We start from the raw sequence: 12,175 nt of genomic DNA, 5'->3' as shown, positions 1-12,175 counted from the left end.
ACTCAGTATAATGAGCCACCTGTTCTCGCTACAGACAGTATAAATCACTGTCAGTCCCCACAGTACATTCTCGAAACACACAATATGATTCCCCCACAGTTCCCACACACACAGTATGAGGCTCTACAGCCCTTCTCACACAATATGATGCCCTCATGCAAAGTATGGTACTCACCACAGCCCCTTTTGCAACGTGTCATATTTTCAGTCCACCACACACAATATGATGCCCTTACAGTCCCTTTACATAATACGATGCCTCCACATACAAAATGATGTCCTCATAGTTTCCCAAACAGTATGGTTCCTCCAGTATACCAACTTATTATGATGTCTCCGTAGTTCCCCCACATGGTATGATATCTCCATACAACTGTCAGACCTGCCTATCACATCCCTGCTCCAAGGTTGTTGGGCTCTGCTGACAGTGAAGGTAGTGGCTGATAACTTGCCAAGACCTTTAAGTCATATGAAATGTTCAGCTTATGTGACCTCAAAATGTCTTGCAGGACCTTCAGTCTCTACCTATCGGCTCCTTGCTCCCCCAATATGTTCAACTGTATTTGTGTTCAAAGGGCACAGGTCCACATGAAGTTGAAACATATCCCACCACTTCCCAGGACAGCAAGACAACTCCCGAAATTCAGATATGAGGCAATTAGAACATATGCATTTCATTTATTTTCTAGGTAGATCATAGTAGGCCCAGTATTATGGTTGAACAGTGGTGTTTCCATATTTTTGCATAAATTTGCCCTTAAACTATATCAGATTTTCACAGAAGTCCTAAAGGATAGATAAAGAGAACCACATCAAACAAATGAGTCAAAAATGCTAGACTTTGTCACTTTTTATTTAGGAAAATTATTTAATATTACCGTATATACTCGAGTATAAGCCGAGATTTTCAGCCCAAATTTTTGGGCTGAAAGTGCCCCTCTCGGCTTATACTCGAGTCAAGGTGGGTGGCAGGGTCGGCGGGTGAGGGGGTGAGGGCGCTGAGGTATACTTACCTAGTCCCAGCGATCCTGGCGCTGTCCCTGCCGTCCCACGGTCTTCTGTGCTGCAGCTTCTTCCCCTCTTCAGCGGTCACGTGGGACCGACCGCTCATTAGAGAAATGAATAAGCGGCTCCACCTCCCATAGGGGTGGAGCCGCCTATTCATTTCTCTAATCAGCGGTAACGGTGACCGCTGATAGAGGAAGAGGCTGCGGCACCGAAGACAGCTGTGACAGGCAGAGGGAGCCGGACGTCGGGACCAGGTAAGTATCGCATATTCACCTGTCCCCGTTCCAGCCGCCGGGCGTCGCTCCATCTTCCCGGCGCCGCTCCGTCTTCCCGGCGTCTCTGCGCTCTGACTGTGCAGGTCAGAGGGCGAGATGATGCATATAGTGTGCGTGGCGCCCTCTGCCTGATCAGTCAGCGCAGAGAGACGCCGGGACCGGACGCCGGAACGAGACGCCGGGAGCTGCAATCAAGAGAGGTGAGTATGGCTTTTTTTTTTTTTTATTGCAGCAGCGGCACAGATTTATGTGGAGCATCTATGGGGCAGTATGAACGGTGCAGAGCACTAGATGGGGCACAGATATGGGGGCAGTATGAACGGTGCAGAGCATATATGGGGCACAGATATGGGGGCAGTATGAACGGTGCAGAGCATATATGGGGCACAGATATGGGGGCAGTATGAACGGTGCAGAGCATATATGGGGCACAGATATGGGGGCAATATGAACGGTGCAGAGCATACAGGGCACAGATATTGGGCAATATGAATGGTGCAGAGCACTATATGGCACAGATATGGGGAAATATGAACGGTGCAGAGCACTATATGGCAGAGCTATGGGGAAATATGAACGGTGCAGAGCACTATATGGCACAGCTATGGGGCAATAATGAAAGGTGCAAAGCACTATATGGCACAGCTATGGGGAAATAGTGAACGGTGCAGAGCACTATATGGCACAGCTATGGGGAAATAATGATCTATTTTTATTTTTGAAATTCACCGGTAAATGCTGCATTTTCACCCTAGGCTTATACTCGAGTCAATAGGTTTTCCCAGTTTTTTGTGGCAAAATTAGGGGGGTCGGCTTATACTCGGGTCGGCTTATACTCGAGTATATACGGTATATGTGCACGAGCAGACTTGGACTGGCCCATAAAGGAACAGGTGAAACCCCAGCTGGCAACGATAAAGGATTGGGTGCATCACAAGCTTGTCACTGTGCACTTAATGCAGCGTTTACTATAAAAGGCATCCCATCATTCATTAAACAAACTCTCCTGTTTATTATCCAAAAGCATAGGGGAATTTGTGAATGAGAATCAGGTAATATGGTATGTAAGTGAACAGCGGGTCCCAAGTAGAAAGCTACACAGATGGCCAAATTGTTGGTACCCCTTGTTTAATGACAGAAAAACCCACAATGGTCACAGAAATAACTTGAATCTGACAAAAGCATACCTCCCAACCAGTGCAGGACAATTAATGTCCCGCCCGGGATCGCGGGGCTGACTGTCAAAATCAGGACAGTCACGCTGGATCCGGGATGGTTGGGAGGTATGCAAAAGTAATAATAAATAAAAGATCTATAAAAATTAACAAATGAAAGTCAGGCATTGCTTTTCAACCATGTTTCCACAGAATTAGGCAACCATGTTGTTGTTGCCTAATGGCAACCTGTGATATTCTAATGACTTTTGCATCAGGAGACTCATGTGCTTGATGCCTACTCTTATATGCATTGTTTTTGTCCCAGTGATGCTGTTGCTCTTCAAGAGTCTCATTTGCCCATTGTTGTCTTCGACGTTGTGGCTTTGCTGCTTTCCTTTCATTGTCATTGCATACTTTTTATGAGGAGCCATGTTGGCGTTGATATTTTCTTTTTAAAGGGGTTTTCCCATGAGCAAAGTTCATTTTAAAAATTGTCTGTGTCTTACCGTGTACTGAACATACCACAGCTCCTGGCAGGGGAGGAAGCAAAAGACAATACTGACATTACAGCAGGAGATCACAGAGGATACATTTTGTGAGGTAAAATATTTTTTAAAAACAGTCAGTGAAATATTTTACCTCACAAAATGAATCCACTGTGATCCGCTGCTGTAATGTCAGTATTATCTTTTGCTTCCTCCCCTGCCTAGGAGATGTGGTATGCTCTGTACACGGTCAGACACAGTCAATTTTTAAAATGAACTTTTGTTCGTGGGAAAACCCCTTTTTATTGTGACCGGCTTCCTCTGTAGACACATCGCGTATCTGCCGCCGGGAATCAGCTGAGTGATTCACTGCACCTGCACGTAATTTGCGCAGTAAATCAGACCACCGCCATCTTTGTGCAGACAGATAGCGGTGGTCACATTACAACTGCGCATGCACTCCTCCTGTACAAAGATGGCGGCAGTCAGTGAATCATTTGGCTGATCTCAGGTGGCGACGTGTTCGCGATGGTATGCCGCTGGTGGCACCGCACAAGAGGCTGCGTGTGAGTGTGAGTGTAAGTGTGAGCATGAATGTGTGTGTGAGTGTGTGTGTGAGTGTATGAGTGTATGAGTGTGTGAATGTGAGTGTGTGAGTGTGTGTGTGTGTGTGTGTGGTGCGCATGGGATATAGAGTGTTTGTGTGGTGCGACGGTGTTCCGCTGGTGGTACCGCGCAATAGTTTGGTACCAGCAGCAGTTTCCATATTGAGACACCCACATATTGAGACACCCACATATTGAGTGCTAAGATGCGACCATCTCGGCTGTAATCCACTGGTGAATGAATGAAATGCTGCCAGCGCTGTAATTTCTGAAGCTCCGCACTCTCACAGGCTGAACTGCCGTGACCTCTGAAACATGGGAAAATGCCAGTTCATTCTATCTATCGATGTGATACATACAGTATATACTGTATATATATATATATATATATATATATATATATATATATACATATATATATATATGTGTGTGTGTGTGTCACTGACATGCATATATCTATGAATTCTATGTGTATATACAGTGGGGCAAAAAAGTATTTAGTCAGTCAGCAATAGTGCAAGTTCCACCATTTAAAAAGATGAGAGGCGTCTGTAATTTACATCATAGGTAGACCTCAACTATGGGAGACAAACTGAGAAATAATACAATCCAGAAAATCACATTGTCTGTTTTTTTAACATTTTATTTGCATATTATGGTGGAAAATAAGTATTTGGTCAGAAACAAACAATCAAGATTTCTGGCTCTCACAGACCTGTAACTTCTTCTTTAAGAGTCTCCTCTTTCCTCCACTCATTACCTGTAGTAATGGCACCTGTTTAAACTTGTTATCAGTATAAAAAGACACCTGTGCACACCCTCAAACAGTCTGACTCCAAAACTCCACTATGGTGAAGACCAAAGAGCTGTCAAAGGACACCAGAAACAAAATTGGAGCCCTGCACCAGGCTGGGTAGACTGAATCTGCAATAGCCAACCAGCTTGGAGTGAAGAAATCAACAGTGGGAGCAATAATTAGAAAATGGAAGACATACAAGACCACTGATAATCTCCCTCGATCTGGGGCTCCACGCAAAATCCCACCCCGTGGGGTCAGAATGATCACAAGAACGGTGAGCAAAAATCCCAGAACCACGCAGTGAATGAACTGCAGAGAGCTGGGACCAATGTAACAAGGCCTACCATAAGTAACACACTACGCCACCATGGACTCAGATCCTGCAGTGCCAGACGTGTCCCACTGCTTAAGCCAGTACATGTCCGGGCCCGTCTGAAGTTTGCTAGAGAGCATTTGGATGATCCAGAGGAGTTTTGGGAGAATGTCCTATGGTCTGATGAAACCAAACTGGAACTGTTTGGTAGAAACACAACTTGTCGTGTTTGGAGGAAAAAGAATACTGAGTTGCATCCATCAAACACCATACCTACTGTAAAGCATGGTGGTGGAAACATCATGCTTTGGGGCTGTTTCTCTGCAAAGGGGCCAGGACGACTGATCCGGGTACATGAAAGAATGAATGGGGCCATGTATCGTGAGATTTTGAGTGCAAACCTCCTTCCATCAGCAAGGGCATTGAAGATGAAACGTGGCTGGGTCTTTCAACATGACAATGATCCAAAGCACACCGCCAGGGCAACGAAGAAGTGGCTTCGTAAGAAGCATTTCAAGGTCCTGGAGTGGCCTAGCCAGTCTGCAGATCTCAACCCTATAGAAAACCTTTGGAGGGAGTTGAAAGTCCGTGTTGCCAAGCGAAAAGCCAAAAACATCACTGCTCTAGAGGAGATCTGCATGGAGGAATGGGCCAACATACCAACAACAGTGTGTGGCAACCTTGTGAAGACTTACAGAAAACGTTTGACCTCTGTCATTGCCAACAAAGAATATATTACAAAGTATTGAGATGAAATTTTGTTTCTGACCAAATACTTATTTTCCACCATAATATGCAAATAAAATGTTAAAAAAACAGACAATGTGATTTTCTGGATTTTTTTTTCTCAGTTTGTCTCCCATAGTTGAGGTCTACCTATGATGTAAATTACAGACGCCTCTCATCTTATTAAGTGGTGGAACTTGCACTATTGCTGACTGACTAAATACTTTTTTGCCCCACTGTAGCTATTCTATCTAGTCTATTTTAACCTGTCAGTGTGATTTTACTGTACGCCGGACATGAACTTACTGTACGCCGGAGTGCTGTGTGATTTTTTTCTTGCATATACATCATCATCTTGCGAGACCGCAATGCATTCTTGGGACCAGAGCGTCACGAGGAGCATCGGTAAATGCCTGGCCTGGATCCGGGGGCCAACAAAAGGTGAGTATATAACTATTTTTTATTTTAACTCTTTTTTTAACAGGGTGACCACACTGCTATATTCTACGTGGGCTGTGTTAGATACTACGTGTGCTGTTATATGCTGCATGGGCTGTGTTATATACTATGTCTCTGTGCTATATACTACGTGGCTGGGCAATATACTACATCGCTGTGCTCTATACTACGTGGCCTGTGTTATATACTGCATGGGCTGTGTTATATACTACGTCTCTGTGCTATATACTACATGGCTGTGCTATATACTACATGGCTGTGCTATATACTATGTGGCTGTGCAATATATTACGTGGCTGTGCAATATATTACATGGTTGTGCAATATACTACGTGGCTGTGCAATATACTATGGGGGCTGTGCAATATACTACGTGGGCTGTGTTATATACTACGTGGGCTGTATGCTACTTCTCTGTGCTATATTTCTCTGCTGGATCTGTGCATCATGAATCGTGGCATGTGTTAACCCCTTCCCGACCCATGATGCCACGTAGGTGTCATGAAAGTCGGTGCCAATCCGACCCATGACGCCTATGTGGCGTCATGGAAAGATCGCGTCCCTGCAGATCGGGTGAAAGGGTTTACTCCAATTTCACCCGATCTGCAGGGACAGGGGGAGTGGTACTTTAGCCCAGGGGGGGTGGCTTCACCCCTCCGTGGCTACGATCGCTCTGATTGCCTGTTGAAAGTGAAACTGCCAATCAGAGCGATTTGTAATATTTCACCTATAAAAACTGGTGAAATATTACAATCCAGCCATCCATGCTGCAATATCATCGGCCATGGCTGGAAACACTGGTGTACCCCCCCCCCCCACCGCCACCGATCCCCTCCCCAGCCCTCCGATCTATGTTCCGCTCCCCTCCGCCATCCTGTCCGCTCCCCCGTCCTTCTGCCCGCTCCCCCGTGCTCCGATGCCACCCCCCGTCCTCTAATCCCCCCCATGCTCAGATCTCCCCCCCTTATACTTACCGGGCCTCCCGATGTCCGTATTCTCCCTGGGCGCCGCCATCTTCCAAAATGGAGGACGCATGCGCAGTGCGCCCGCCGAATCTGCCGGCCGGCAGATTCGTTCCAGGTATATTTTTATCACTGTGATATAACCTATCACAGTGATCAAAATAAAAAAAATAGTAAATGACCCCCCCTTTATCACCCCCATAGGTAGGGCCAATAATAAAATATAGAAAATATTTTTTTTTTCTTTTTCCACTAGGGTTAGGGCTAGAACTAGGGTTAGGGTTAGGTTTAGGGTATTTGCACACGGTGCAGATTTGGCTGTGGATCCGCAGCAGATTGGCTGCGGATCCACAGCGGATTGGCCGCTGCGAATTCATAGCAGTTTTCCATCAGGTTTACAGTACCATGTAAACGTATGGAAAACCAAATCCGCTGTGTCCATGGTGCGGAAAATACCATGTGGAAACGCTGCGTTGTATTTTCTGCAGCATGTCAATTTTGTGCGGATTCCGCAGCGTTTTACACCTGTTCCTCAATAGGAATCCGCAGGTGAAATCCGCACAAAAAACACTGGAAATCCGCTGTAAATCCGCAGTTAAAACGCAGTGCCTTTTACCTGTGGATTTTTCAAAAATTGTGTGGAAAAGTTACGGTTGTGTTGGGGTTAGGGTTGTGATTATGGTTATGGCTACAGTTGGGATAAGGGTTAGGGGTGTGTTGGGGTTAGTGTTGGAGTTAGAATTGAGGGGTTTCCACTGTTTAGGCACATCAGGGGTCTCTAAACGCAACATGGCGCCACCATTGATTTCAGCCAATCTTGCGTTCAAAAAGTCAAATGGTGCTCCCTCCCTTCCGAGCCCCGACGTGCGCCCAAACAGTGGTTTACCCCCACATATTGGGTATCAGCGTACTCAGGACAAACTGGGCAACAACTATTGGGGTCAAATTTCTCCTGTTACCCTTGCAAAATAAAAAATTTTTGAGGAAAGAAAAATTATTTTTTATTTTCACGGTTCTGCGATATAAACTTCTGTGAAGCACTTGGGGGTTGAAAGTGCTGACCACATATCTAGATAAGTTCCTTTGGGGGTCTAGTTTCCAATATGGGGTCACTTGAGGGGGGTTTCTACTGTTTAGGCACATCAGGGGCACTGCAAATGCAACGTGACGCCCGCAAACCATTCCATCAAAGTCTGCATTTCAAAAGTCCCTACTTCCCTTCCGAGCCACGACGTGTGCCCAATCAGTGGTTTATCCCCACATATGGGGTATCAGCGTACTCACGACAAACTAGGCAACAAATATTGGGGTCCAATTTCTCCTGTTACCCTTGTGAAAATATAAAAATTGCTTGCTAAAAAATAATTTTTGAGGAAAGAAAAATGATTTTTTATTTTCACGGCTCTGTGTTATAAACTTCTATGAAGCACTTGGGGATTTAAAGTGGTCACCGCACATCCAGATTAGTTCCATGGGAGGTCTAGTTTCCAAAATGGGGTCACATGTGGGGGAGCATCAATGTTTAGGCACACAGGGGCTCTCCAAACGTGACATGGTATCCGCTAACGATTGGAGCTAATTTTTCATTCAAAAAGTCAAATGGCGCTCCTTCCCTTCCGAGCCCTGCTGTGTGCCCAAACAGTGGTTTACCCCCACATGTGAAGTATCAGTGTACTCAGGAGAAATTGCCCAATAAATTTTAGGATCCATTTTATCCTGTTGCCCATGTGGGAATGAACAAATTGAGGCTAAATAAAAAATTTTGTGAAAAAAAAGTACTTTTTCCATTTTTTTGGATCAAACCTGGGGGTTGAAAGTGTTCACTATGCATCTAGATAAGTTCCTTGGGGGGTCTAGTTTCGAAAATGGGGTCACATGTGGGGGAGTTCCAATGTTTAGGCACACAGCGGCTCTCCAAACGCGACATGGTGTCCGCTAACGATTGGAGCTAATTTTTCATTCAAAAGTCAAATGGCGCTCCTTCCCTTCCGAGCCCTGCCGTGCGCCCAGACAGTGGTTCCCCCCCACATGTGAGGTATCGGCGTACTCAGGACAAATTATACAATAACGTTTGGGGTCCAGTTTCTCTTTTTACCCTTGGGAAAATAAAAAAAATTGTTGCTAAAACATCATTTTTGTGACTAAAAAGTTAAATGTTCATTTTTTCCTTCCATGATGCTTCTGCTGCTGTGAAGTACCTGAAGGGTTAATAAACTTCTTGAATGTGGTTTTGAGTACCTTGAGGGGTGCAGTTTTTAGAATAGTGTCATTTTTGGGTATTTTCAGCCATACAGACCCCTCAAACTGACTTCAAATGTGAGGTGGTACCTAAAAAAATGATTTTGTAAATTTCGTTGTAAAAATGAGAAATCGCTGGTCAAATTTTAACCCTTATAACTTCCTAGCAAAAAAAAATTTTGTTTCCAAAATTGTGCTGATGTAAAGAAGACATGTGAGAAATGTTATTTATTAACTACTTTGTGTCACATAACTCTCTGCTTTAACAGAATAAAAATTCAAAATTTGAAAATTGCAAAATTTTCAAAATGTTAGCCAAATTTCCATTTTTTTCACAAATAAAAGCAAAAATTATTGACCTAAATTTACCACTACCATGAAGCCCAATATGTCATGAAAAAACAATCTCAGAACCGTTAGGATCCGTTGAAGCGTTCCCGAGTTATTACCTCATAAAGGGACACTGGTCAGAATTGCAAAAAACGGCCAGGTCATTAAGGTCAAATTAGGCTGGGTCATGAAGGGGTTAAAGAGGATGGCCCACTGAGACTCTTTCGCCCGGGGCCCTCAAAAACCTGGAGCAGTCCCTGGCTTCACTGATTGTTCACGGCCGGGCCTGACCAATCAGCAACAGGCGCAGTCCGGCCGCGATTTGGCGCGGAATTTAAACCACGCTTCGCTAACTGGTCGCGCCCGGCTGGCTGAATCCTGTGTATAAATTGCATTATTCTGAAAACTTCATAAATAAACTACATACATATTCCAGAATACCCGATGCGTTAGAATCGGGCCACCATCTAATATATATATATATATATATATATATATATATATATATATATATACATATAAATAATGTCACCAGTCATTTTATTTGTAGTATTAACACAGGAGATAATCTGCAGAAGGGAACACAAGGTGCTTCTAACCCCCTTAAAGAAGCACGGGTCGTATCTGGTACTGCAGCCTAGGCCGCTACTACAGCTGGCACTACAGAGCATGGACAACTTTCAAAGACACAAAAGCAGAAGTTGAAAATGTGAACAATCCCTTATCTTGTCTTCAGAAGAGAGGAGAGAACAAAGTCCGAGCAGCAGATCTTACTTCTCTACATATAGAAATATTTTTATGTATCATCTGATAATCAGGAAACTGACAGGAAATGTTAATGTCAATGTTGTGTCCTAAAATATTATTTGTAGAATTTATCCATCCGTCTGTCCATCCATTAATGCAACCAACAGTCCATCCATGCGTTCATCCATCTGTGCGTTCCTCCCTCCATCCAACCTGCAAAAGGCTGCCTCCTATCTGAGGTGCAGGATCCAGTAGCCGGAACACCGACGGAGTCATCGTCTCCAGGCCTGGCTCCAGAGACCGGCAGGACAGCTAATTCCATATTAGTTACCCCAACCTTTACCCAGGAGGCATGGTGGCAACGATGGGAGGCCGGGGTATCCTAGAGCTCTTGTAAAAAGCCTCAAGCCACCAGTCATATGGGTTGTTCCTATCCATCTGGGGGACAGAGAGAAAGACATAACATCTAGAACACCAACATCAGTTGTGAGGACCTTATGAGAAGCTTAGCAGTAAGGTACTACAACATCCAGGCGCTAGTGGAAGGCTACTAATTTCCATCTGGATAAGGGGACTCTGGATTTACCTCCACACTGGCCGGACTCTGCCTGCCCTGTGAGCTGGTGCTCTGGACTGTGGACACTGAAGCCTTCAGTATAGGTAAAGAGACTACAACCTTGTGTCCTCGTTCTTCACTGCACCTCACACCATCACCATCTACACTCTGGGAAGCCCTGGGGACATACTTCACCTGTGGGAAGGTATACCATCTAGCTGCCATAACATCACCCCAGCGGACCCCTAAGCAGCGTCGGTCACCCTGACCGAATACCACAGGTGGCGTCACTAACATTTCCCCTTTAACGACCTTTCCCCATTTACAATAGACGTCCCTAGGGCCACGGACCGGGTCAGCCACCGTGACATCCCCTTTGAGAACCGAAGGGCCCGGTACAGAGTACCCCATTGCCCTACAGGGCGATCCACATCCATAATCCATACATCCATGCATGTGTCCCTTCATCCATCCATCCAACCATCCATCCATCCATGCGCACATTCCTCCATGTGTCTGTCCATCCATCCATGCGTCTGACCATCCATCCATATGTCTATCCATCCATACGTTCCTCCATACGTCCCTCCATCCATCCACACGTCCCTCCATTGGATCGTCCATCCATCCATGCATCTAACCATCCATCCATACATATGTCCCTCCATCCATACGTCCCTCCATCCATGCACACGTCCATCCATACGTCCGTCCATCCATGCATCTGACCATCCATCCATGCGTCTGACCATCCATCCATACGTATATGCCTCCATCCATCCATCCATACGTTCTTCCATCCATCCATCCATCCATCCATACATGCGTCTTACCATCCATCCGTAAGTCCCTCCATCCATCCATCCATCCATGCGCACATCTTACTTGGCCACATACTAATGGCCACCATAGTGGATCAAACCTATTTTCATTCCTACAAACAGCGGCTACTCTGCACATAAAGATCCTCACAATAAAGGGTTAACAACCACATAATATAAGGGTAGGTATGACAGCAGACCCCTCATGGCTGCGGACCACCCTGTTTTGTGACAAGAAGCCTCCAGATACAGAAGACAACTGTCATTATTAACTCAGCTGGAAGGGAAAGGGTTAACATCTCAAAGGGAAACCGCACCTGATCCGGTGCAATAAATTCCACCATATCCTGCACAGTGCGCACATCGCAGAAGTACATGATGGGAGGTTGAAGCGGCTCTGCCGGTGACTCACCATTCCTCCTAGGCTCCTGGGAGTCCCTGTGTGTCTCTGATACATTCACACTATACCAACTGCTGAAACCAGGGGCGGGAGAGCAAAGCATGCTCTCTCCGTCCACAAAGAATGGACACATCAACGTCAAGACGTTCTTAACCCCTGCTAGGTGTGTTTCACAAGCACTGACTGCTGCTGTAACACCCCAGGTTACCAGTTGGTACAGTGATGTTGCCTTCCTATCGGGAAGGGTAATATCATGCTTGGAGGCAAGGAGGATTCTCTTTACCAGGTAAGCAA

The sequence above is a fragment of the Ranitomeya imitator genome, chromosome 1, assembly GCF_032444005.1.
Source record: "Ranitomeya imitator isolate aRanImi1 chromosome 1, aRanImi1.pri, whole genome shotgun sequence".
Lineage (NCBI taxonomy): Eukaryota > Metazoa > Chordata > Amphibia > Anura > Dendrobatidae > Ranitomeya > Ranitomeya imitator.
Note: the sequence above shows the minus strand (reverse complement) of the source record.